This window comes from Triticum urartu, chromosome 5 (assembly GCF_003073215.2).
Source record: "Triticum urartu cultivar G1812 chromosome 5, Tu2.1, whole genome shotgun sequence".
Taxonomy (NCBI): Eukaryota; Viridiplantae; Streptophyta; class Magnoliopsida; order Poales; family Poaceae; genus Triticum; species Triticum urartu.
The window spans coordinates 179,836,942-179,862,546 of NC_053026.1; positions in this window are offsets into that span (position 1 = coordinate 179,836,942).

Sequence of the window (25,605 nt, forward strand, 5' to 3'; positions counted from 1 at the left end):
GCACAGCAGTGGTTTTATTTTATAGAAATAATTGATCTCTAATGCTTCACTTATATTATTTTCAGAGTCCTTTAGAACAAAATGGAAATCTGCTTTTAGGAATAATATAAAAACTTTCATAGAAAGTGCATTGAATACTATGAGAAGTTTAATACTTGATAATTGTTTTGAGATATGGAGATGGTGATATTAGAGTCATGCTAGTTGAGTAGTTGTGAATTTGAGAAATACTTGTGTTGAAGTTTGTGATTCCCGTAGCATGCACGTATGGTGAACCGTTATGTGAAAAAGTCGGAGCATGATTTATTTATTGATTGTCTTCCTTATGAGTGGCGGTCGGGGACGAGCGATGGTCTTTTACTACCAATCTATCCCCCTAGGAGCATGTGCGTAATAATTTGTTTCGATAACTAATAGATTTTTGCAATAATTATATGAGTTCTTTATGACTAATGTTAAGTCCATGGATTATACGCACTCTCATCCTTCCACCATTGCTAGCCTCTCTAATACCGCGCACCTTTCGCCGGTACAATAAACCCACCTCATACCTTCCTCAAAACAGCCACCATACCAACCTATTATGGCATTTTCATAGCCATTGCGAGATATATTGCCATGCAACTTTCCACCGTCCCGTTATTATGACACGCTTCATCATTGTCATATTGCTTGCATGATCATGTAGTTGACATCGTATTTGTGGCAAAGCCACCGTTCATAATTTTTATACATGTCACTCTTGATTCATTGCATATCCCGGTACACAGCTGGAGGCATTCACATAGAGTCATATTTTGTTCTAAGTATCGAGTTTTAATTCTTGAGCTGTAAGTAAATAAAGTGTGATGATCATCATTATTAGAGCATTGTCCCAACTGAGGAAAGGATGATGGAGACTATGATTCCCCCACAAGTCGGGATGAGACTCCGGACGAAAAAAATAAAAAAGGGAGAAATGCCATAAAAAGGAGAAGGCCCAAAAAATGAGAGAAAAAGAGATAAGGGACAATGCTACTATCCTTTTTCCACACTTGTGCTTCAAAGTAGCACCATGATCTTCATGATAGAGAGTCTCCTATGATATCACTTTCATATACTAGTGGGATTTTTTCATTATAGAACTTGGCTTGTATATTCCAATGATGGGCTTCCTCAAAATGCCTTAGGTCTTCATGAGCAAGCAAGTTGGATGCACACCCACTTAGTTTCTTTTGTTGAGCTTTCACATACTTATAGCTCTAGTGCATCCATTGCATGGCAATCCCTACTGACTCACATTGATATCTATTGATGGGAATCTCCATAGCCCGTTGATAGTCCTAGTTGATGTGAAACTATCTTCTCCTTTTTGTCTTCTCCACAACCACCATTCTATTCCACATATAGTGCTATGTCCATGGCTCACGCTCCTGTATTGCGTGAAGATTGAAAAAGTTTGAGAACATCAAAAGTATGAAACAATTGCTTGGCTTGTCATCGGGATTGTGCATGATTTAAATATTTTGTGTGGTGAAGATAGAGCATAGCCAGACTATATGATTTTGTAGGGACAACTTTCTTTGGCTATGTTATTTTGAGAAGACATAATTGCTTAGTTAGTATGCTTGAAGTATTACTATTTTTATGTCAATATTAAACTTTTATCTTGAATCTTTCGGATCTGAACATTCATGCCACAATAAAGAAAAAAATTACATTGAGAAATATGTTAGAAAGCATTCCACATCAAAAATTCTTTTTTTATCATTTACCTACTAGAGGACGAGCAGGAATTAAGCTTGGGGTGCTTGATACGTCTCCAACGTATCTATAATTTTTGATTGCTCCATGCTATTATATTATTTGTTTTGGACGTTAATGGGCTTTATTTTACACTTTTATATCATTTTTGGGACTAACCTACTAACCGGAGGCCCAACCCAAATTGCTGTTTTTTGCCTATTTTAGAGCTTCGCCGAAAAGGAATATCAAACGGAGTCCAAACGGAATGAAACCTTCGGGAAAGTGATTTTCTCAGCAAATGTGATCTAGGAGACTTGGAGTGGGAGTCAAGAAACAATCGAGGAGGCCACGAGGCAGGGGGGCGCGCCCACCCCCACTGGGCGCGCCCTCCACCCTCATGGCCCCTCATTGCTCCACCGACGTACTTCTTCATCCTATATATATATCCACGTACCCCCCAAACATCTAGGAGCACCACGAAAACCTAATTCTAGCGCCGCAACCTTCTGTACCCGAGAGATCCCATCTTGGGGCCCTTTCCGGAGCTCCGCCGGAGGGGGCATTGATCACAGAGGGCCTCTACATCAACTCCATGGCCTCTCCGGTGATGTGTGAGTAGTTTACTTCAGACCTTCGGCTCCATAGTTATTAGCTAGATGGCTTCTTCTCTATCTTTGGATCTCAATACAAAGTTCTCCTCGATCTTCTTGGAGATCTATTTGATGTAATCTTTTTTTGCGGTGTGTTTGTCGAGACCCGATGAATTGTGGGTTTATGATCAAGTTTATCTATGAACAATATTTGAATCTCCTCTGAATTCTTTTATGTATGATTAGTTATCTTTGCAAGTCTCTTCGAATTATCAGTTTGGTTTGGCCTACTAGATTGATATTTCTTGCAATGGGAGAAGTGCTTAGCTTTGGGTTCAATCTTGCGGTGTCCTTTCCCAGTGACAGCAGGGGCAGCAAGGCACGTATTGTATTGTTGCCATCTAGGATAAAAAGATGGGGTTTATATCATATTGCATGAGTTTATCCCTCTACATCATGTCATCTTACTCAAAGCATTACTCTGTTCTTATGAACTTAATACTCTAGATGCATGCTAGATAGCGGTCGATGTGTGGAGTAATAGTAGTAGATGCAGGATCGTTTCGGTCTACTTGTCATGGACGTGATGCCTATAGACATGATCATACCTAGATATTCTCATAACTATGCTCAATTCTATCAATCGCTCGACAGTAATTCGTTTACCCACCGTAATACTTATGCTCTTGTAACATCCCAAATTTGCAATTTGGAATGTTATACACTAGATCATCATGCATAGCATATTTTCTTGCATTTTGGTTGATCCTATAAATTTCACGCAACTCAAGGACCCACGGAGAGAGTTGGAGATTTCGTTATTTTCATATTTGAGTTCTCTCAAATTTTGGAAAAGAGGATCATTTGATTTATTTATTTGATCTTCAATTATTTTTACAATATCAAAAAAAATGAGAGAGGGAATAATATGACTTTCCCAAAGTTAGGAAAAATGAAGATTTAATGAATAAGTCAAGTTTTGGTTTTGCCGGAGTTTTGTTTGCTTTTATTTGGATAGGGAAAAATGCATGTTTCCAAAATTGCATCTAGGTCCGGAGGAAAGTTCATTTTGTTCGGCTCATTTTAGGAGTCGGGGAAAATTTACTTTAGATTTTTTGGTGTTCGTTTAGATAATTTTTCTTTTGTTTTTCTGCGCGCGAAACCGATTTAAAAAAAGAAGGGGGACGCAGGATAATTTTTCTTTTGTTTTTCCGCCGCCGCCTCCCCTTGCCCCTTCCCCAAGCAAGAGACCCCCCCCCCATCCTATATAAGTACCAACACCCCCCCTCTCCACCCCAAGCCGCAGCCACCGCCGCCTCCCGCCCCGAGCCGCGCGCCAGCCCCACCGCCCCTAGCTGCTGCTGCCGCCGCCTAGCCGCCCCCGCCGCCCTTGCCCCGCCGCCGCCCGGAGCCCCGCCTCCCGAGGTAGCCGCGCCACCTCTTCTTTTCCAGGGTTCGGTTTTTCTTAAAAGAACCGTTCCGTTTCTTTTCCGTTTTCTTTCCGGTTTTTCTTTTCGGGTTTTTTTCGAAAACCCTAGATCGGTTTTCGTTGTTCTTTCGGACCGTTCGTCTCAACGAACGTGATCACCGATTTTTCTCGGTTAACGACGCCCGTTCGTTTAACCGTTCATCTCTTTCTTTTCGTTGGATTTATTCCGCGATCGCGATCTCAGATCCGATCTTCGTTCTAGTCTTTCTTCTCGCTCGTTTATCGGAATCAGGTGATTCAAGCGCCTGGAGTTTCGTTTCGAAACCGCCGTTCCGTCTAATCAACTTGAACAAGCCTTTGCTACAGTAAAATTTGACCTAGTTTCAACTTGCTAGAACCGAGTTGTTTTCTTCCGCCGTTTGTTTTCCGTCGTCTGTTCGGTTCTTTCTTTCTTTGCAACCGGAGTTCTTAAGTTGAACTTTCTGGTTCGTTCTCTTGTTCGAGTTTTACCTGTGCATTAGATGAGTACTTATTGTGTGCTTGTTGTTTGTCTGCGATAGATCACCCGGATTGCGCCGCTTGTTACTGCTCGTTTATCGGAATCAGGTGATTCAAGCGCCTGGAGTTTCGTTTCGAAACCGCCGTTCCGTCTAATCAACTTGAACAAGCCTTTGCTACAGTAAAATTTGACCTAGTTTCAACTTGCTAGAACCGAGTTGTTTTCTTCCGCCGTTTGTTTTCCGTCGTTTGTTCGGTTCTTTCTTTCTTTGCAACCGGAGTTCTTAAGTTGAACTTTCTAGTTCGTTCTCTTGTTCGAGTTTTACCTGTGCATGAGATGAGTACTTATTGTGTGCTTGTTGTTTGTCTGCGATAGATCACCCGGATTGCGCCGCTTGTTACTTCGAAACCCTAGGTCTCGCGGATCATCAGCAAGGCAAGTAACACTTTGATCATACCTTTTCTACAACCCATGTTTTATTGCATTAGATCAATCCTCTCACATTGCATGATTAGGATCTAATTAAATTGTTGGATGGGAAGTAGATGAGGTAGTACCTATTACTTGTATTATTATCAAACCTTTGGGAGTTACTTATGCGTTTGCTTATTATGCCATGCTATGCTAGTAGACGTGGATTGGGTGAGTGATATCCATGACAGATGTGAGATTGATAATTAAGGGTTTATCTAAGGTGGCAACTTAAACACACATCTGGGTGGATTGAGGCACCTGATGTCTATCAGGACTTGCCTGTTTTTATTTTGGACCGCCACCCAGGCTCAAAGGGATCATAAGATCATTCATGCTAGTAACTTCTGTGTGCAGCCACAAGCCATTATGGGCTCTGGCATAGTTGACTAAGTCGTGCGAACTCTTACGGGTAGACTAGCAGATGTAGGGGAAAGTAGGTGTACCGGTCTACCCACATGTAAGGTGCTAGCGCTTCTGAAAGACTGTGTCTCGGTCATCCATCTTCTCAAACACCATGTAGTGCGAGAAACCAAATGGAGGCGATCGAGTCTTTGTGGGGAAAAGTGCGCAAACCTCTGCAGAGTGTACAAACTAATCATGATTAGCCGTGTCCCCGGTTATGGACAACTTGAGTATCTAGTACTTGAATATCATGTGAATCTCATCACGTTACTTCTAATTAATGTTGTTGGGTTTTAATTACTTAATTGGGATCGGAATGCTGTCAACCATTCTCGATGTTTAACAACTACCTTGATAGTTAAATAAATTTATTCCTTTGCAGTAGGGAAAAACTGGCTTTACGCAAAACTGTAACCATAGAGCTTTCCACCAGCCATATATGCATGTAGTATAGCTGTTTCATTCCATTACTCTCTATGTGTTACATTGCCAGCATATTCCATGTGCTGACCCGTTTTCGGGCTGCAACTTTCATGTTGCAGACTTTTCAGACGACGAGTAAGGTGCTTTTAGGTCGTGGTTCTATACTCAGTGATACCGTTGGAGTTGATGGACCCATTTATCTTCCGAGCCTTCTGCTGTTATCGTTATTAGATGGCCTTAAGCCATATTTATTGTAATAAGATCTCTTTGAGACAACGATGTAATAAGTGTGTGATTGCAACTCTGCTATAAATCCTTCGAAGTACTGTGTGGTGTCATCATTACTGATCCAGGGATGACACCGGAGCACAGTAGAATTGATCCATTCGGGTCGGGTCGCCACAGAGATGGTAACAGAGCACACGCTGACTGTAGGACACGACCACTAAGTTAAAGCCATAGATCACCATTCTCTTCTCATTTTCTAACTCCTCATCTTTTCTACTCTTTTAGGATGACGAACGCGAAGATTAAGTATGCCCAACCGGATGAAGGCACACCTTTTGGATTTCACCTGAAGGAAGTCACCAAGTACCTGAACATTGGATTACCAAGCTTCACGGGAACCTTCAACGCCACTCTGCCTGAAGAGGAGCGCTGGAAGATTCAAGCTCACATTCCGGGAAGGACATTCGCACCAATCACGAAGCCCATAGATATTGTTTTCAATGCACCAACCTGGAGTCTGGGAAGGAGCATGGCAGCTCACATGACCATGGGACGCATTGGAGAAGTTTATCAAGAAGACCTTAAGGACACTATCTACCAGATTTGCGGACGCCGAGATAAACAATGGGAGTTAGTCAGCACCAAGAAGGATAGATCCATTGCATCTTTCATCCAGGAGTTAAACCAGCACATTCGACACCACGAGAACCAGATGTGCAATGATATGATAGAGTTGAAGAACGCAAAGGCAAGGATCATCGAGCTAGAAGGATAACTAAAGTCTACGCGCAAGGACTACATGGATGAGACGTAGCTCTAGCAATACACAATGGCGATCTTAAGCAGGAGATTGAAGAACTCAAAAGGAAGTTAGCATCCAAGGAGGAAGACGAGTACGTCGCATGTCCGGACAAATACATCATCATCGACGACACCGATTCGGATCCAAGTGAACCCTACTTTGAAGACGAAGCTGGAGCAGATATCATGGAGTCTTCCACCGGTTCAAATTTCTAGATGACCACCAGATAGTAGTAGTATTCCCCCATGTAAACATCATAGTCGAGCACTTTTGCGATAGCTTTAGACCGATTATAAGCCCTTGTTTGATTGAATGAAGTGATTTTGTGTGAATTTGCTCATGTGCATAAGGGTAGTGTTTTCCCTTTAGACCCCCTCTATTCTTATATCTCATCTTTTCTAAACCCTCAGATGCCTCCGAGACGTGACAATGGATTCCCACCGGAGCTCACTCAGTTGATCCAGCAGCAGAATCAATTGATGCAGATGTTAGTCCAGAACCAGCAGAACAACAACAACAACAACAACCCACCACCACCACCTGTTGACCACTTAGCCCGTTTCCTTAGGCTGAATCCGCCGGTGTTTTCCAGTAGCACCGAGCCAATAGTAGCAGACGATTGGCTCCGCAAGATAGGAAGGGAGTTGACCACTGCAGGATGCACAGATGGTGAGAAAGTGAAGTTTGCCGCACATCAGCTTGACGGACCCGCGGCAGCATGGTGGGAGAATTTCACAGCCACTTACCCAGTTGACACTGTCACATGGGATCAGTTTCAGCAAGCTTTCCGCACTGCCCATGTTTCAGCAGGAGCTATGGCCATGAAGAAGCGTGAGTTTCGCAACTTACGCCAAGGAGGAAGGACAGTTGGCCAGTACGTTGATGACTTGAGCAAGTTAGCACGTTATGCCCCAGATGACGTTGCTATGGATGCAGCTAAGCAGGAGAAGTTTCTGGAAGGACTGAATGATGAACTAAGCATGAAATTGATGGTAGCAAGTTTCAACAACTACCAGGAGTTGGTAGATCGTGCCATCATGATTGAAGGAAAGCAACAGCAGATTGAGAACCGTAAGAGGAAGTATGGACAAGGGAAGTATAACTCTGGAGCCCAGCAGAAGCCCCGTTTTGCCCCTAAACCGGGATTTCAGTTTCAGCACACCCATGGAGGAGGTAGTTCGCACAACCATAATGGCCACAAGAATGGTAATGGGAATGGAGGAAGCAACGGCCAGAACCGTACCACCCCATCGACCCCAACCAAGAGAGACCTGAGTCAAGTCACCTGTTTCAAGTGTTCCAAGACCGGACATTATGCCAATGAATGTCCCGAAGGCCAGAATGGAAATGGCAATGGAAGCTCTAGGAAGAAGCCGAACCCTTTCAATAGGGGATAGGTGAACCACGTTAATGTGGAGGAGGTTGAAGATCAGCCCGATGCAGTAATCGGTAAGTTTTTGGTTAAGTCATTTACCGCACTTGTTCTTTTCGATACTGGTGCATCGCATTCATACATATCAAGGGGATTTGTGGAAAAGTATAGCCTGCCCACTAGGATTCTTAAAACGCCTATGCTAGTAAACTCGCTAGGAGCAGAGTACATGGCCAGACAAGGATGTTTCCAAGTACCATTAAGTATAGGAAGGCATGTTTTCCCACCGGATTTAATTATATTGGAATCCCAAGGTCTGGATGTGATTCTTGGTATGGATTGGCTGTCGATGTATGGAGGAAACATCGATTGCGCCAGTAAGACAATTTTGCTTACCACACCCGAAGGAAGAAGGATCAAGTATGTATCCCGGCATGTGCCAAACAGGACACAAGTAAATTCTTTAACAGGAGTTGTGCAGGAAGAAGTACCAGTGGTGAAGGATTTTCCTGATGTATTTCCTGAGGAATTACCAGGCATGCCACCGGATAGAGACATTGAGTTTTTGATTGAGTTATTGCCAGGTACAGGCCCAATATCGAAGCAACCGTACCGGATGCCAGCAAAGGATTTGGTGGAAATTAAGAATCAGATTAAGGAGTTATTGGATAAAGGTTACATTCGCCCAAGTTCTTCGCCTTGGGGATCACCCGTACTTCTAGTGGAAAAGAAGGATGGATCATTAAGGATGGTTGTTGATTATCGAGGATTGAATGAAGTAACCATCAAGAATAAGTATCCATTGCCAATGATTAATGATCCGTTTGATCGTTTGCAAGGAGCTAAAGTGTTTTCCAAGATCGATTTGCGATCAGGGTACCATCAATTTAAGATTCGAGAGCAGGACATACCTAAGACATCATTCACCACAAGATATGGACTGTATGAGTATACCGTTATGTCATTTGGATTGACTAACGCACCTGCCTATTTTTTGAACCTGATGAACAAAGTGTTTATGGAGTTTTTGGATAAGTTCGTCGTAGTGTTCATTGATGACATCCTGGTTTATTCAAAGAATGAAGAGGAGCATAAGGAACATTTGCGTTTGGTTTTGGAGAAACTAAGGGAACATCAGTTATACGCCAAATTCAGCAAATGTGAGTTTTGGTTGAAGGAAGTTGGATTCCTCGGACACGTTATATCCGGAGAAGGTATAGCAGTTGACCCCACTAAGGTTGAGACCGTAACCGAATGGGAATCACCAACGACAGTTGGAGAGATCCGGAGTTTCCTTGGACTCGCGGGATACTACCGGAGATTCATTGAGAACTTTACAAAGATTGCAAAGCCTATGACTGAATTGTTGAAGAAGGATACTAAGTTCAATTGGACTGAGGAATGTGAGGCTAGTTTCCAGGAATTGAAGAAACGCTTGGTTACCTCACCAGTATTGATTTTGCCAGATCAGACCAAGGATTATGAGGTGTATTGCGACGCTTCACGTCGAGGACTTGGAGCAGTGCTTATGCAGGAAGGGAGAGTTGTTTCGTATGCTTCACGGCAACTGAAGCCTCATGAGTTGAATTATGCCACGCATGATTTGGAGTTAGCAGCCGTAGTGCATGCATTGAAAACGTGGAGACATTTCCTCATTGGAAATCATTGTGAGGTGTACACGGATCACAAGAGTATGAAGTACATTTTCACGCAGAAGGAGTTGAACCTCAGACAAAGGAGATGGTTGGAGCTCATCAAGGATTATGACATGAGATTGCATTACCATCCCGGAAAAGCTAATGTAGTAGCTGATGCATTGAGCCGTAAGAGCCATGTCAACACCCTAGTGACGGGAGAAGTACCAAAGGAGTTAGCAGAAAACCTTCGTGAGCTATGTTTGGAAATAGTTCCGAGAGGCTATGTAGCAACATTGGAGATTCAGTCAACATTAATGGATAAAATCAGAGAAGCTCAGAAATCTGACAAGGAGATTGCTGCTATAAAAGAGAAATTGAGCGAAGGAAAAGCAAAGGGATTTCGTGAGGATGAGCACGATACCTTATGGTTTGAGGACCGTGTTTATGTGCCCAATGACCCGGAGATCAGGAAGTTGATTTTGCACGAGGCACATGATTCACCGTATTCGATTCATCCAGGGAATACCAAGATGTATTTGGATTTGAAGGAAACATTCTGGTGGACCGGAATGAAGAAGGATATTGCAGCATATGTAGCAGTTTGTGATGTTTGTCAGAGAGTAAAGGCAGAGCATCAGAAGCTAGCAGGATTGTTACAACCATTGCCGATACCCGAATGGAAGTGGGATAAGATAGGCATGGATTTTATCACAGGACTACCCAGGACGAAAGCAGGCTATGACTCGATATGGGTAGTAGTTGATCGTTTGACGAAGGTAACACATTTTATTCCAGTTAAGACCACTTACACTAGTGCTAAGTTGGCGAAGATATACATGACTAGAATCATTTGTTTGCATGGAGTTCTGAGGAGTATCATATCAGATAGAGGAACTCAATTTACCTCAAAATTTTGGAATCAGTTGCATGAAACTTTAGGAACCAGACTAGAGTTCAGCACAGCTTTTCATCCGCAGACAGATGGACAGACCGAGAGAGTCAATCAGATTTTGGAAGATATGCTGAGAGCTTGTGCACTAGATTACGGATCTAGTTGGGACGATAACTTGCCGTATGCGGAGTTTTCTTATAACAACAGTTACCAAACCAGTATGAAGATGGCACCTTTCGAAGCTTTATACGGAAGGAGGTGCAGGACACCGTTGTCATGGGACGAAGTTGGAGACCGTCAATTCTTTGGACCAGATTTGATTATGGAGTCTGAACGGAAAGTTAAGTTTATTCGCGATAGGCTCAAGGTAGCCCAGTCCAGGCAGAAGAGCTACGCAGATTCAAAACGCAAGGAGACGGTCTACGAAACCAGAGACAGAGTTTATCTCCGAGTATCCCCACTTCGAGGAGTTAAGCGCTTTGGAGTTAAGGGAAAATTAGCACCGCGTTTCGTTGGACCGTACAAGATCTTGCAACGTATGGGAGAAGTCGCTTATAAGTTGGAATTACCAGAGGAGCTGTCATGAGTTCATGATGTATTCCATGTTTCTCAGCTGAAGAAATGTCATGCCGAGATGGCGGAGGTACCGCTAAGAGACACAGTACCGCTTGAAGTGATTCAGTTAAGGGATGACTTAACATATGAGGAGAAGCCAATCAAGATTCTTGATTATGCCAGCAGAGTTACCCGCAGCAAGGTTATCAAGTTTTGCAAAGTTCAGTGGAACCACCACTCAGAGGATGAAGCCACCTGGGAAAGAGAAGAAGATTTGCTCAAGGACCACCCTCACCTATTTTCTAGCCAACCCGAATCTCGAGGGCGAGATTCATCTTAAGGGGGGTAGGTTCGTAACATCCCAAATTTGCAATTTGGAATGTTATACACTAGATCATCATGCATAGCATATTTTCTTGCATTTTGGTTGATCCTAGAAATTTCACGCAACTCAAGGACCCACGGAGAGAGTTGGAGATTTCGTTATTTTCATATTTGCGTTCTCTCAAATTTTGGAAAAGAGGATCATTTGATTTATTTATTTCATCTTCAATTATTTTTCCAATATCAAAAAAAATGAGAGAGGGAATAATATGACTTTCCCAAAGTTAGGAAAAATGAATATTTAATGAATAAGTCAAGTTTTGGTTTTGCTGGAGTTTTGTTTGCTTTTATTTGGATAGGGAAAAATGCGTGTTTCCAAAATTGCATCTAGGTCCGGAGGAAAGTTCATTTTGTTCGGCTCATTTTAGGAGTCGGGGAAAATTTACTTTAGATTTTTTGGTGTTCGTTTAGATAATTTTTCTTTTGTTTTTCTGCGCGCGAAACCGATTTAAAAAAAAAGGGACGCAGGCCCAGCCGCCTGGGCCAAGGCCGGCCCAGCCGCGCGCGCCAGCCGCCAGCCCCGCCGCCAGGCCGAGTCCCAGCGGGACTCCAAGCCGCCGCCGCCTCCCCTTGCCCCTTCCCCAAGCAAGAGACCCCCCCATCCTATATAAGTACCAACACCCCCCTCTCCACCCCAAGCCGCAGCCACCGCCGCCTCCCGCCCTGAGCCGCGCGCCAGCCATGCCACCCCTAGCTGCTGCCGCCGCCGCCGCCCTTGCCCCGCCGCCGCCCGGAGCCCCGCCTCCCGAGGTAGCCGCGCCGCCTCTTCTTTTCCACGGTTCGGTTTTTCTTAAAAGAACCGTTCCGTTTCTTTTCCGTTTTCTTTCCGGTTTTTCTTTTCGGTTTTTTTCCGAAAACCCTAGATCGGTTTTCGTTCTTCTTTCGGACCGTTCGTCTCAATGAACGTGATCACCAATTTTTCCCGGTTAACGACGCCCGTTCGTTTAACCGTTCATCTCTTTCTTTTCGTCGGATTTATTCTGCGATCGCGATCTCAGATCCGATCTTTGTTCTAGTCTTTCTTCCCGCTCGTTTATCGGAATCAGGTGATTCAAGCGCCTGGAGTTTCGTTTCGAAACCGCCGTTCCGTCTAATCAACTTGAACAAGCCTTTGCTACAGTAAAATTTGACCTAGTTTCAACTTGCTAGAACCGAGTTGTTTTCTTCCGCCGTTTGTTTTCCGTCGTTTGTTCGGTTCTTTCTTTCTTTGCAACCGGAGTTCTTAAGTTGAACTTTCTAGTTCGTTCTCTTGTTCGAGTTTTACCTGTGCATGAGATGAGTACTTATTGTGTGCTTGTTGTTTGTCTGCGATAGATCACCCGGATTGCGCCGCTTGTTACTTCGAAACCCTAGGTCTCGCGGATCATCAGCAAGGCAAGTAACACTTTGATCATACCTTTTCTACAACCCATGTTTTATTGCATTAGATCAATCCTCTCACATTGCATGATTAGGATCTAATTAAATTGTTGGATGGGAAGTAGATGAGGTAGTACCTATTACTTGTATTATTATCAAACCTTTGGGAGTTACTTATGCGTTTGCTTATTATGCCATGCTATGCTAGTAGACGTGGATTGGGTGAGTGATATCCATGACAGATGTGAGATTGATAATTAAGGGTTTATCTAAGGTGGCAACTTAAACACACATCTGGGTGGATTGAGGCACCTGATGTCTATCAGGACTTGCCTGTTTTTATTTTGGACCGCCACCCAGGCTCAAAGGGATCATAAGATCATTCATGCTAGTAACTTCTGTGTGCAGCCACAAGCCATTATGGGCTCTGGCATAGTTGACTAAGTCGTGCGAACTCTTACGGGTAGACTAGCAGATGTAGGGGAAAGTAGGTGTACCGGTCTACCCACATGTAAGGTGCTAGCGCTTCTGAAAGACTGTGTCTCGGTCATCCATCTTCTCAAACACCATGTAGTGCGAGAAACCAAATGGAGGCGATCGAGTCTTGTGGGGAAAAGTGCGCAAACCTCTGCAGAGTGTACAAACTAATCATGATTAGCCGTGTCCCCGGTTATGGACAACTTGAGTATCTAGTACTTGAATATCATGTGAATCTCATCACGTTACTTCTAATTAATGTTGTTGGGTTTTAATTACTTAATTGGGATCGGAATGCTGTCAACCATTCTCGATGTTTAACAACCACCTTGATAGTTAAATAAATTTATTCCTTTGCAGTAGGGAAAAACTGGCTTTACGCAAAACTGTAACCATAGAGCTTTCCACCAGCCATATATGCATGTAGTATAGCTGTTTCATTCCATTACTCTCTATGTGTTACATTGCCAGCATATTCCATGTGCTGACCCGTTTTCGGGCTGCAACTTTCATGTTGCAGACTTTTCAGACGACGAGTAAGGTGCTTTTAGGTCGTGGTTCTATACTCAGTGATGCCGTTGGAGTTGATGGACCCATTTATCTTCCGAGCCTTCCGCTGTTATCATTATTAGATGGCCTTAAGCCATATTTATTGTAATAAGATCTCTTTGAGACAACGATGTAATAAGTGTGTGATTGTAACTCTGCTATAAATCCTTTGAAGTACTATGTGGTGTCATCATTACTGATCCAGGGATGACACCGGAGCACAGTAGACTTGATCCATTCGGGTCGGGTCGCCACAGCTCTTGAGAGAAGCCACTAGTGAAACCTATGGCCCCTGGGTCTATCCTCCATCATATTAATCTTCCAACACTTAGCTATTTCTATTGCCATTTATTTTACTTTGCATCTTTATTTCTCTTTATCATAAAAATACCAAAAATATTATCTTACCATATCTATGAGATCTCACTCTCGTAAGTGACCGTGATGGGATTGACAACCCCTTTATCGCGTTGGTTGCGAGGTTCTTATTTGTTTGTGTAGTTGCGTGGGACTCGAGCGTGATCTCCTACTGTATTGATACCTTGGTTCTCAAAAACTGACGGAAATACTTACGCTACTTTACTAGATCACCCTTTCCTCTTCATAACCTTGTATATAAAAAGGAATTGCTCAAAGCTTTGCATGACTTAGCTTTTCTGTCGTTGCGCGGGCGTTCACCGCATCTGCAGACGACGCTGCCCGTTTGGCCGTCTTCTTCCTTGGAGTGACGACCACGACGAAGCCGCTGCTCCAACTAGACCAGATTTCCACAGCTGCGCCGCCCCTACCTGGCGCACCAAAGATGTCGGTGGAAATGACAACTTTGGAATCAATGGGATCCCTTCTACTGTTGGCGGGCGCGGGGTTGTGCAAAGAGTGGGTCTAGTAGCCAGCACAAATATCGTTTACCCAGGTTCGGACCGCAATGATGTATAATACCCTAGTCCTGATTTGGTGTATATTTGAGTGTTCTTGAGCTCTTGAACTAGCTGCGGTGCGTGCGTAGTCCAAAAGATCTGAATCCTCTCTTAGTACGCCGCGGACCTCCTTTTATAGTCAAAAGGGGGTCGCCAAGTGGCACACGGGAGGTGGAAAGGTATATAGTGTACAAGCTTATCGCCTGTCATTACGAGACAAGTCACATTAAATGCACCCCTTAGATGTCCCGTTTGCTTTATTGGGGATATCAACGAGGCCCGTCCCATCCGTCGCCGCTCCGCCTCGCTCCGACACGCGTTCGGGCCAACGAGGCATGCAACGCCAGGTAAGCTGGCAGGCTGCTGAGATGGCGTGGTGGTAGGGTCTCCACGAAGATTTGCATGCCGCCACGCTGCTGTTTGGCTAGTTGGATTAGCATCCACGTACCGCCACGTGGGTACTAGCCTTAGTTGGTGGGTTGGCTGCTGAGCTGGGGCGGCGATGGGGCGGCAAGGTCTTGTCGCGATCCCGCGTATATTCCCGGCAAGGGTCTTGCCGGGGTCTTATGAGCGCCCTCGGCAAGAGTCTTTGTCGGGGCCTTGTGAACGCCCTCGACAAGAGTCTTGTCGGGGCCTTGCGAGCGTTTTCGGCAAGGAGCCTTGTGGGTGCCTCGAGGGCATCTGTCGGATCTCGGGTTCCGGCAAAACCCTCAAGGTTCAAACACTGGGGTGTGTGCGAAGATCTCCCCTACCGATCCATGCCCTAGCTTCACTAAGATCTCAAGGGCTAACTCGACGAACTCGCAACACAAAGGACAAAAGATTTATACTAGTTCGGGCCACCGTTGTGGTGTAATACCCTACTCCAGTGTGGTGGTGGTGGATTGCCTCTTGGTCTAGGGATGAACAGTATGAGGGGAAGAACAGCCTCCTGAGGCGTGGTGTTCTTGTGCTTGGTAGGTGTGAGGATGAACTGAATGAGTTCCCCCCCCCTACTGTGGTGGCTAATCCTATTTATAGAGGCCCTAGTCCTCTCCCCAAATATTGAGCAGGGAGGGAGCCAACAACGGCCAATTTGAAAGGGGACAACTAGTATAGCTTATCCTGACAAAAGCAGTCTTCGCCTGCAAAAGGCTCTGGTGGTGACGCCGCCTTGGGCTCCATGGTGACCTCCGTCTTGCCGTCCTGCTGGTCATGGTCTCGTTGCACTGATATGGAGATCTTTGCTTGACGCGTCGGTACTCCGCACCTACGCTTGCTTCCTTAGCACCAAAGAGGAAACAAGAACACTGTGCGCGCTGGCGCCCGCCTGGCCTTGGTCATCATGGCTCACGTCACTGGAACCTCGCAAGGTTTGCCACGCCTTGAACTCTCCGTCCCTCGCGAGCTAGGCTGGTGAGGGTGCTTGTTGGTGAAGATGGGCCGTATGGGCTCGCAGAGCCACGCCGTGGGCCGCAGGCAGGCAAGTCTGGGGACCCCCGTTCCCAGAACGCCGACAGTAGCCCCCAGGCCCAAGGAGCGCTCGGGCTTGGCTTCGAGGCGAAGCCAAAGGTCAAGTGCGGAGCGCCGCGGGCCCCAATAGCCTGCGGCCTTGGTCGACGCGTGGCTGTTGATTGGACATGGGCGTCTCCTCTTCCCCACGCTGCCTCGGCAACTGCCCGACTTGACAAGTCCCTGCGACATGCAAGGAAAAACCATCATTACATGTGATCGTGGGGGGCGCTGGTTGGCCTTCTCCTGCTAAAAATGGGAGGGGGCGGAGCCCCCGTCACCCATCTCTACCCATTCTGCTTGCTTCTCCCCTTTGCTCCATCACCGCCACCAATGGCGCCATCGAGAAGTTTCTCTGCCGCGGAGAACGGGAAGGCCCCTCGCGAGGGCCCCGGCTCTCCAGCACCCAAGCGTGGATGCAGTCGTCCCCGCAAGCACTCCTCGACCCCCGCCGCGGCCCCTCGTTCTCGTGGTGGCGCCGCTGCGGGTGGCAGGGTGATACGTCTCCAACGTATCTATAATTTTTGATTGCTCCATGCTATATTATCTACTATTTTGGGCAATATTGGGCTTTATTATCCACTTTTATATTACTTTCGGGACTAACCTATTAACCAGAGGCCCAGCCCAGATTTGCTGTTTTTTTTGCCTATTTCAGTGTTTCGAAGAAAAGGAATATCAAACGGAGTCGAAACGGAACGAAATCAACTGGAGAAGTTATTTTTGGAAGGAAACCTACCGGATAGACTTGGACCCTATGTCAGAAGATGAAGGAGGAGCTCACGAGGGTAGGGGCGCGCCCCCCTGCCTCGTGCCCCCCCCTTTGGTCCACCGACGTACCTCCTGCACCCATATATACCTACGTAACCTAAAACTTCCAGAACAGAGATTAGATCGGGAGTTCCGCCGCCGCAAGCCTCCGTAGCCACCAAAAGTCAATCGGGACCCTGTTCCGGCACCCTGCAGGAGGGGGGAACCCTCACCGGTGGCCATCTTCATCATCCCGACGCTCTCCATGACGAGGAGGGAGTAGTTCACCCTCGGGGCTGAGGGTATGTACCAGTAGCTATGTGTTTGATCTCTCTCTCTCTCTCTCTCTCTCGTGTTCTTGATTTGGCACGATCTTGATGTATCGCGAGCTTTGCTATTATAGTTGGATCCTATGTTTCTCCTCCCCCTCTTCTCTCTTGTAATGAATTGAGTTTCCCCTTTGAAGTAATCTTATCGGATTGAGTCTTTAAAGATTTGAGAACACTTGATGTATGTCTTGGTGATCAACTTGTGGGTTTCATGACATTGGGAACGTATGCATAGGGGTTGGCACACGTTTTCGTCGTGATTCTCCGGTAGGAACTTTGGGCACTCTTTGAGGTCCTTTGTGTTGGTTGAATAGATGAATCTGAGATTGTGTGATGCATATTGTATAATCATACCCACGGATACTTGAGGTGACATTGGAGTATCTAGGTGGCATTAGGGTTTTGGTTGATTCGTGTCTTAAGGTGTTATTCTAGTATGAACTCTAGGGCTGTTTGGAACACCTATAGGAATAGCCCAACGGATTGATTGGAAAGAATAACTTTGAGGTGGTTTCGTACCCTACCATAATCTCTTCGTTCGTTCTCCGCTATTAGTGACTTCGGAGTGACTCTTTGTTGCATGTTGAGGGATAGTTATGTGATCCAATTATGTTAGTATTGTTGAGGGAACTCACACTAGCGAAAGTATGAACCCTAGGCCTTATTTCCTATCATTGCAATACCGTTTACGCTCACTTTTATCACTTGCTACCTTGCTGTTTTTATTATTTCAGATTACAAATACCTTTATCTACTATCTCTTCGCCGAACTAGTGCGCATATATAATTTACCATTTTATTGGGTGTGTTGGGTACACAAGAGACTCTTTGTTATTTGGTTGGAGGGTTGCTTGAGAGAGACCATCTTCATCCTACGCCTCCTACGGATTGATAAACCTTAGGTCATCCACTTGAGGGAAATTTGCTACTGTCCTACAAACCTCTGCACTTGGAGGCCCAACAACGTCTACAAGAAGAAGGTTGTGTAGTAGACATCAAGCTCTTTTCTGGCGTCGTTGCCGGGGAGGCAAGGAAAGCGGCACTAACACACCTCGTCAACTAAGCTCTTTTCTGGCGCCGTTGCCGGGGAGGTGAGTGCTTGAAGGTATATCTTTAGATCTTGCAATCGAGTATTTCAGTTTCTTGTTTTATCACTAGTTTAGTTTATAAAAGAAAACTATAAAAAATGGAATTGAGTTTGTCTCATACGCTTCACCTTTTTAATATCTTTCGTGAGTATGATGGAAACGATAATTGTGCTCAAGTGCTAGAAGAAGAAATCTATAAAATGTTTGACACTAAATATTTGAATGATGAGCATGATTGCAATGTTGTTAGTATGGATTCCTTGAATATCCATTATGCTAATGATATGCAAAGCCACAAGCTTGGGGAAGCTATGTTTAATGAAGATGATATTTTTTGTCCCCCAAGCTTTGATGAGCAAATTTACTATGATAAAAGCATGCCTCCTATCTATGATGATTATTGTGATGACACGTATGCTTTAAAGAATAATAATAACAATGAAACTTGTCATCTTGATTTCAATTTTCAATCACATGATAATTATTTTTGTTGAGTTTGCTCCCACTATTATTCATGAGAAGAATTTTGCTTGTGTGGAGAGTAGTAAATTTTCTATGCTTGTAGATCATGAAAAGAATGCTTTAGGTGCTGGTTATATTGTTGAATTCATTCATGATGCTACTGAAAATTATTATGAGGGAAGAATATATGCTTGTAGGAATTCCAATAATATCAAGTTTCCTCTCTATGTGATTAAAGTTTTGAAGTTATGCTTGTTTTACCTTCCTATGCAAGTTGATTCTTGTTCCCACAACTTGTTTGCTCACAAAATCCCTATGCATAGGATGTGGGCTAGACTTAAATGTGCTAGTAATATTCTTCATGATGCTCTCTTTATGTTACAATTCCTATCCTTTATGTGAGCATCATTGTCATTATCATGCCTAGCTAGGGGCGTTAAACGATAACACTTGTTGGGAGGCAACCCAATTTTATTTTTGTTTCTTGCTTTTTGCTCCTGTTTAGTAATAATAATTCATCTAGCCTCTGTTTAGATGTGGTTTTATGCTTTTAATTTGTGTTTGTGCCAAGTAGAACCATTGGGAAGACTTTGGGAAAGTCTTGTTGATCATGCTGTAAAAAACAGAAACTTTAGCGCTCACGAGAATTGCTGCCATTTTTATTTGGAGAGTGATATTTAGTTAATTCTTTTTCCAGATTATTAATAGATAAATTCTTCAGGTCCATCAATTTATTTTCGAATTTTATGTGTTCCAGGAGTATACGTTTGATCCAGATTACTACAGACTGTTCTGTTTTTGACAGATTCTGTTTTCGATGTGTTGTTTGCTTATTTTGATGAATCTATGAGTAGCATCGGAGGGTATGAACCATACAGAAGTTGGAATACAGTAGATATTACACCAATATTAATTTAGAATGAGTTAATTACAGTACCTTACGATGGTGATTTTCTTTCTTATACTAACGGAGCTTACGAGTTTTCTACTTTAAGTTTTGTGTTGTGAAGTTTTCAAGTTTTGGGTAAGGATTTGATGGACTATGGAATAAGGAGTGGCAAGAGCCTAAGCTTGGGGATTCCCAAGGCACCCCAAGGTAATATTCAAGGATAGCCAAGAGCCTAAGCTTGGGGATGCCCCAGAAGGCATCCCCTCTTTCGTCTTCATTCATCGGTAACTTTACTTGGAGCTATATTTTTATTCGCCACATGATATGTGTTTTGCTTGGAGCGTCAATTTATTTTGTTAGTATTTGATTTCTGTTATTTAGAACAATGTTTTGCATCTTTTATTTCAATAAAAGTGGCATTGATAGCCTTTACTATGCCTATTTTCGAAGACTACATGTTGCTGTTTGAAAACGGAAAGTTTACCGCTGTTGCAATAATTCCCTAGAAAAGTCGGAATGTGCTAAAATGTTAAAACCTTTTGCATATTAAGCTCTGATAAATTTACTACAGTGGGAATTTTCTTTCATAATTTTTGGAGTTAGGGAAGTATGGATGTTGCAGCATTCTTTACAGACTATCCTGTTTAGGCAGATTGCTGTTATGTTTGCATTGTTTGCATATGTTTGCTTCTTTAATGATTCTATTTGAGGATAGGACTATTAAATATGCAGAGGCATTTAGTATGCAATGTTGAATAATAATTTTATTGATTTGCTACAGTAGAGTATGATAAGGTTTTGGCAATGGTTTATACTAACGTATCTCACGAGTCCTTGTTGAGTTTTGTGTGGATGAAGCTTTTGAGAATTAGGGAGACCGTGATATGAGAGGAATTAAGGAGACACAAAAGCTCAATCTTGGGGATGCCCAAGGCACCCCAAGATAATATTTCAAGAAGTCTCAAGCGTCTAAGCTTGGGGATGCCCCGGTTGGCATCCCACCTTTCTTCCTCAACAACTATCGGTTAGTATCGGTTGATCCTAAGTTTTTGCTTCTTCACATGATGTTTGCCATTCTTAGAATGTCATTTTATTTTGCTTTGCTTGCTGTTTGAATAGAATACCAAGATCTGAAATTATTAAACGTTAGAGAGTCTTCACATAGTTGCATAATTATTCGACTACTCATTGATCTTCACTTATATCTTTCGGAGTAGTTTGTCATTTGCTCTAGTGCTTCACTTATACCTTTTAGAGCATGGTGGTAGTTTTATTTTGAAGAAATAGATGAACTCTCATGCTTCACTTAGATTATTTTGAGAGTCTTAAATAGCATGGTAATTTTCTTAAAAATCCTAATATGCTAGGTATACAAGATTAATAATAAAATTCTCTTATGAGTGTTTTGAATACTATGAGAAGTTTGATGCTTGATGATTGTTTTGAGATATGGAGTTGGTGATATTAGAGTCATGCTAGTTGAGTAGTTGTGAATTTGAGAAATACTTGTGTTGAAGTTTGTGATTCCCGTAGCATGCACGTATGGTGAACCGTTATGTGATGAAGTCGAAGCATGATTTATTTATTGATTGTCTTCCTTATGAGTGGCGGTCGGGGACGAGCGATGGTCTTTTCCTACCAATCTATCCCCCTAGGAGCATGCGCGTAGTACTTTGTTTCGATAACTAATAAATGTTTGCAATAAGTATGTGAGTTCTTTATGACTAATGTTGAGTCCATGGATTATACACACTCTCACCCTTCCACCATTGCTAGCCTCTCTAGTACCGCGCAACTTTCGCCGGTACCATAAACCCACCATATACCTTCCTCAAAACAGCCACCATACCTACCTATCATGGCATTTCCATAGCCATTCCGAGATATATTGCCATGCAACTTTCCACCGTTCCGTTTATTATGACACGCTTCATCATTGTCATATTGCTTTGCATGATCATGTAGTTGACATCGTATTTGTGGCAAAGCCACTATTCATAATTCTTTCATGCATGTCACTCATGAGTCATTGCACATCCCGGTACACCGCCGGAGGCATTCATATGGAGTCATATCTTGTTCTAAGTATCGAGTTGTAATTCTTGAGTTGTAAGAAAATAAAAGTGTGATGATCATCATTATTAGAGCATTGTCCCAGTGAGGAAAGGATGATGGAGACTATGATTCCCCCAAAAGTCGGGATGAGACTCCGGACGAAAAAAAAGGAGCCCAAAGAAGCCCAAATAAAAAAAGAGGCCATAAAAAAAGAGAAGGCCCAAATAAAAAAAATAAAAAAATGAGAGAAAAAGAGAGAAGGGACAATGCTACTATCCTTTTACCACACTTGTGCTTCAAAGTAGCACCATGATCTTCATGATAGAGAGTCTCCTATGTTGTCACTTTCATATACTAGTGGGAATCTTTCATTATAGAACTTGGCTTGTATATTCCAATGATGGGCTTCCTCAAAATGCCCTAGGTCTTCATGAGCAAGCAAGTTGGATGCACACCCACTTAGTTTCTTTTTGAACTTTCATACATTTATAGCTCTAGTGCATCCGTTGCATGACAATCCCTACTCAGTCACATTGATATCTATTGATGGGCATCTCCATAGCCCGTCGATACGCCTAGTTGATGTGAGACTATCTTCTCCCTTTTTGTCTTCTCCACAACCACCATTCTATTCCACCTATAGTGCTATGTCCATGGCTCACGCCCATGTATTGCGTGAAGATTGAAAAAGTTTGAGAACATTAAAAGTATGAAACAATTGCTTGGCTTGTCATCGGGGTTGTGCATGATTTAAATATTTTGTGTGGTGAAGATGGAGCATAGCCAGACTATATGATTTTTTAGGGATAACTTTCTTTGGCCATGTTATTTTGAGAAGACATAATTGCTTAGTTAGTATGCTTGATGTATTATTATTTTTATGTCAATATGAACTTTTGTCTTGAATCTTATGGATCTGAATATTCATACCACAATTAAGAAGAATTACATTGAAATTATGCCAAGTAGCACTCCGCATCAAACATTCTTTTTTATCATTTACCTACTCGAGGATGAGCAGGAATTAAGCTTGGGGATGCTTGATACGTCTCCAATGTATCTATAATTTTTGATTGCTCCATGCTATATTATCTACTGTTTTGGGCAATATTGGGCTTTATTATCCACTTTTATATTACTTTCGGGACTAGCCTATAAACCGGAGGCCCAGCCCAGATTTGCTATTTTTTTTTGCCTATTTCAGTGTTTCGAAGAAAAGGAATATCAAACGGAGTCGAAACGGAACGAAATCAACTGGAGAAGTTATTTTTGGAAGGAAACCTACCGGATAGACTTGGACCCTATGTCAGAAGATGAAGGAGGAGCTCACGAGGGTAGGGGGCGCGCCCACCCCCCTGGGGCGCGCCCCCCTGCCTCGTGGCCCCCCCTTCGGTCCACCGACGTACCTCCTGCACCCATATATACCTACGTAACCTAAAACTTCCAGAACAGAGATTAGATCGGGAGTTCCACCGCCGCAAGCCTCCGTAGCCACCAAAAGTCAATCGGGACCCTGTTTTCCGGCACCCTGCCGGAGGGGGGAACCATCGTCGGTGGCCATCTTCATCATCCCGGCGCTCTTCGTGATGAGGAGGGAGTAGTTCACCCTCGGGGCTGAGGGTATGTACCAGTAGCTATGTGTATGATCTCTCTCTCTCTCTCATGTTCTTGATTTGGCACGATCTTGATGTATCGCGAGCTTTGCTATTATAGTTGGATCCTATGTTTCTCCTCCCCCTCTTCTTTCTTGTAATGAATTGAGTTTCCCCTTTGAAGTAATCTTATCGGATTGAGTCTTTAAAGATTTGAGAACACTTGATGTATGTCTTGGTGATCAACTTGCAGGTTTCGTGACATTGGAAACCTATGCATAGGGGTTGGCACACGTTTTTGTCATGATTCTCCGGTAGGAACTTTGGGCACTCTTTGAGGTCCTTTGTGTTGGTTGAATAGATGAATCTGAGATTGTGTGATGCATATCGTATAATCATACCCACGGATACTTGAGGTGACATTGGAGTATCTAGGTGACATTAGGGTTTTGGTTGATTTGTGTCTTAAGATGTTATTCTACTACGAACTCTAGGGCTGTTTGTGACACCTATAGGAATAGCCCAACGGATTGATTGGAAAGAATAACTTTGAGGTGGTTTCGTACCCTACCATAATCTCTTCGTTCGTTCTCCGCTATTAGTGACTTTGGAGTGACTCTTTTTTGCATGTTGAGGGATAGTTATGTGATCCAATTATGTTAGTATTGTTGAGGGAACTTACACTAGCGAAAGTATGAACCCTAGGCCTTATTTCCTATCATTGCAATACCGTTTACGCTCACTTTTATCACTTGCTACCTTGCTGTTTTTATTATTTCAGATGAAAAATACCTTTATCTACTATCCATATACCACTTGTTTCACTATCTCTCCGCCGAACTAGTGCACCTATACAATTTACCATTGTATTGGGTGTGTTGGGGACACAAGAGACTCTTTGTTATTTGGTTGCAGGGTTGCTTGAGAGAGACCATCTTCATCCTACGCCTCCTACGGATTTATAAACCTTAGGTCATACACTTGAGGGAAATTTGCTACCATCTTACAAACCTCTGCACTTGGAGGACCAACAACGTCTACAAGAAGAAGGTTGTGTAGTAGACATCACAGGGGTCGCTCCGGTTGTGGCAGCCCTGTCGATGAAGGGAGACGTGCCGTGGTTGCGCGGCCTCCCCGGCCGCGCTTTCACTCGGCGGAGGTGCTGCCGGAGTTCATCGTCTGGTCGGAGAACCCGGCCGGCAACTGGCTTCAGCTCCTGCGTTTCTTCGTCGATGAGCTGCCAGCCTCTGGTCCAGGCTGGTTCTGGCTGCAGGCGGACGGTTGCTGCAGCAGGGCTTCTTGGGTCGCGGTCGAGGTCTCTGCCGTGGAAAACATAGCTCTGGTCCGCGGTTGGCAGACGTTCGCCCGCGCGCGCGGCCTGGGCAGGCGGTGCACCCTCCATTTCAGGTACAATGGTGATGCAACCCTCTATGTGAGGGTGTTTGGGGAAGATGGTTGCCGCACCGGCTGCTGCCCCGAGGTGAACAACGACGAGGAGGTGCTCGGCCTTGGCGATGGTCGTGACGAGGATGAGGGCGAACCCGCCCTTGGTGCCGATCGTGTCTCGTCCAGCTATGGCGGCTCTTCACCCAGCGACAGCTCCAGCAGTGGTGGTTACGACCAGCCTCCACGTCGCCATGCCCGCTTCGAAGGTGGTAGCGGGTCATCTCGTCGCCGCGCCTCCGTGAAGTGCGAGGAGGGGTCCGGCTAAGCTCAGGACGGCGCTAGGAGCCTGCCCCTGTGGACCGTTGTAGGGCAGGCGCCTTTTTTATTTTGTTCTTCCTTTCCTTCGTGCATCAAAAAGAAACCAGAATGGGCCCCGAAGGGGCATGTATCGAACTATGATCTCAATCATTATGCTATGTTTGTTGTTTCTGTGTTGTGTCATTATTTTGTGTAGAGGTAACTTAGCTTGGCACGTTTGAGGTAGCCTCCTCTTCAAGAGGGACTTGCATCCTAGTGCCTGTGAAGGCCTTCCTTGACTTGGCGGGTGCTAGGGAACTGCAAAAAAACTCGCTAGGAGGCTTATCGTTCACCCGATCCTCGACCCAACGCTTTGTATCGTGATCCCCGAGTGGCACGGATTAGGAGAGGTGCGCCAGCTTATGGGCTCGAACGAGGATGCCTCGCGAAAAAATAGTCGAAAGGAAGAGAAAGGGAGAAAGGAAAAATGCTCGCGAGGTCGCCTGCCTAGCCCCTTCGCAAGGTGTGCGAGAGAGAGAGAGAGTGCAGGTT